This window comes from Citrus sinensis, chromosome 7 (genome assembly GCF_022201045.2).
Source record: "Citrus sinensis cultivar Valencia sweet orange chromosome 7, DVS_A1.0, whole genome shotgun sequence".
In the NCBI taxonomy this organism is placed as follows: Eukaryota; Viridiplantae; Streptophyta; class Magnoliopsida; order Sapindales; family Rutaceae; genus Citrus; species Citrus sinensis.
The window spans coordinates 24,690,676-24,694,018 of record NC_068562.1 but is presented as its reverse complement, the minus strand read 5'-3'; the positions used below and the strand labels follow the sequence as shown (position 1 = coordinate 24,694,018).

General features: G+C 34.5%; 1 pseudogene; it reads left to right on the top strand.

Moving 5' to 3' along the window:
* The first annotated feature begins 888 nt into the window (after positions 1-888).
* Positions 889-3,125, top strand: LOC102617313 (uncharacterized; annotated as a pseudogene).
* Positions 3,126-3,343: the final 218 nt, after the last annotated feature.

Below are 3,343 nucleotides of genomic sequence, written 5' to 3'. Positions count from 1 at the left end.
GTCAAAATGCTGCTTTCCATGTCGTTTCACTTAAACAAATCTGTCCCCAAAACGCGACCATCCCATGTTGTATTGGTCAGTTTTGATTTGCTTCACCAACCACTTAGCATATTTGAATTTAAATTTATAAATTAAAATAATAGAAAAATAAATAAAAAAACTGAAATCTATAATTTTGAAATCAATGACAATTCAAAAAACCAAAAATTATAATATTAAACTCACACACACACATTGTCACACTCACACACACCCTTGATCCATCGTCGATCAAATCAGTTCACTACTAGCATTGTTTTTGTCCACTTGATCGCCCCCTCTTCCTTGCAAATATGCTTATTCCATCGTTTACATTCATTTTCCAGATGCACCAGCTTAGAATTGCTTAGAGTTGGTTTGTTATGTAATACTATTATTTACCCTTACTACGTCTTTGAAAGTTTCCACTTAATTATAACTTATTCATCATTTCAACCATTTCAGATTCCCCATTTAGTTTATTTATTCAAAGGTCAACTAATTTAAAATCTTTAGACTTTAGATAACCTTAATTATTAAGAGGGTGCTTGACTTAGAGAATATAGTACTAAAAAATAAAATATGTAAACTTTTATTTGTTTTATTTTCTTTATTTTTAATTTTAAAAAAAGTTATTTTATTTAATTCATTGTTATTTTATTTAATTCATTATTAATTATAATAATTTATTGATTATTAATTGATTACAAGTTTATAACAATTTTAAAAACATGTGGATGCCCGGGCCTGCAATAGGTTCGAACGATCTATTTTTTCTAACATGGACTTTGGCATGAGCTCGGAAGAGCTTGGACCAACCCATCAATTTGCCACCCTTAACCACTAGTGCTCCAATAAAAAGCCATAACAATGGCAAAGGTAGAAGCACGAAAGCACAAATTCTACCACAAAAACTTGTTAAGAATTTAAAAATGATTCCCCCCATCATTCATAACCTTCAGATAAAAAAAATCTCATGGCTGCAGTCTCAGATAATTGGCAACGATGTAGAATTTGATTATTCGTTTGGAAAAGAAGACTCACTTATGCTGATCATACTGCCTCTGGCCGGTCTCTTCGCTACATCGAAGATTATATCATTAACAGGGTGGTTCCCTTTTATGGTAATTTTTCTTAATATTGTATGCTTTTTCAAAATTTTTATTAATCTTCAACATACGGCTGGGTGCAGCTAAGCTAGTAGTTATATTAATAATATTAACTAAGTGGTTATATTAATAATTAATCATTTGTTTGCATAGGGAACACTCACACTTCTGATAGTTACGTGGGACAGCGGATGACGAAAATGGTTCGTGAAGCGTCTAACTACATTAAGAGATGCTTATGAGGTGGACAAGAAGATGCAATAATATTTTGTGGAGCAGGCACAATAGCTGCCATTAAAAGGCTGCAAGAATTTATGGGAACGGAAGTGCCATCAATTATGAGAGATAAGCTTATAAAATGTTTAAGAGATGAAGAAAGATGGGTGGCCTTTTAAGGACCTTGCCAGCACCATTTAAATCTGCTTTCATGGAGGCAGAGCTTAGCTGATGTTGTAGAGATTGGTCTTGATGATAATGGCTTATTAGATATTGAAACTCTGAGATCACAACTTGACTTGTATAAAGCTGCCAAGAGACCCATGTTGGTTCTGTTTCTACTTGTAGTAATGTCACTGGAATTTATTCAGATACAAGATCAATTGCAAGACTTCTTCACCAATATGCTTTGCATGCTTTGATTTTGCTGCAAGGCACACAAAATTTTAAGCACCTTGTATCATTTTTGCTTCAATTCTAGCATTATAGTTGCCACTTGATCTTGTGGATTTAAAACTTTATGATATGATAGTGATGCTTATGTGAAAATCAACTTGAGATCAAGCAAGATTGATGGCTATGATGCAATTTTCCTCAGTACAGACAAGTTTCTTGGAGGGCCAGGAACTCCTGGCATACTTTTGATGTGTAAAGCTCTTTATCAGCTGGGGTCTTCTCCCCCGTCAACTTGTGGAGGTGGCATTGTTAATTATGTTAATGCCTTCAATGAAAAGGTACATTTTCTTTCCATTTTTTGTACTTATAAATGCCAAAAAGATACTTGATTTGGATTGCTTGCAATTAAAATTTTGATTTTTTTTTCCCTAAAGATATTGGGGTGGGCTAAGCTCAAATCAAATTTCTAACTCCATGTCTCTTTAGGATTTAAAGTCAAGTGATTAGCTAAGGAAACCCGTTTGAAAATCATGCGTTAAACCCCCAATGGCAAGATAATTAATCAAAATTAATGCTTCCACTGTGTAAACTAAATTGCAGGACACATCGAATTTGGAAGACATCGAAAAACATGGAGGAACACCTCAAATTTTTCAAATGATTAGAGCAGCATTAGCCTTTCGGGTAAAAGAATAAATTGTTTCTGAAGTCGGTAAGAAACCGGAAGACATTTACATTGAAATTTGAAAGTTCACAAGGGAGGATTAATTTTCCAAATCAAAATATACAAGCTCTAGGAAACACAAGAGTCAAGCAGCAGGTTATATTATCATTCCTCGTTTATTCAACAACCAGTTCTTCCTGAATAAGAAAACTGAGATAGATAAACCTCTGCATGGCCCCTTTGTTGCAACACTATAGCGGGTGCGCTTGTGCTGGACCCTATGGCCACAATCTGCTTTATTTCGATCAGATTCGATCATAAAAAATTCGTTGTTCAATAAAAAAGGTCATTATTTAGTATTTGCCTGCATGATATTAGCACAATATCATAAATTTGATGCTTATAATACTCAACCTATTGCAGGATTCATTGGAATGAAACCAGGATGGAAAAGAATTACCTTCCCCTACAACATGTCAAATGAGGAATTTGAGTTCATTCTGGCTGCATTGGAGTTTGTAGCTGGATATGGCCAGAGATTTAGACCCTTGTATCACTTCAATGTGAAAGAAGGCATCTGGTGCTCTAGGCAGGAGGCAATTAATGACTCGATTGATAAGAAAAACAATAACAGTATCATCAACCCTTTGGCCAACGCCTTGAAAGACTTGAGACTATCTAACGAACACAAAAATCCTGACACTGAACGTCTCAAATGTTAGGAAATTGAGTTTCCTCCCAAGATCTCTCCAAGCAATTTATCAAGCAACAAATTAATAAGAAAAATTGAATGGAGAATATACCAATCACACAACACAAGATTTACGTGGAAAACTCCAAATCCGGAGAAAAACCACGGCCGTTGTCACAAGACAACCAGAGAAAAAAAATATTCACTATGTGGAAAATTATTACAACCACACTCTCATAAATTTTCTCT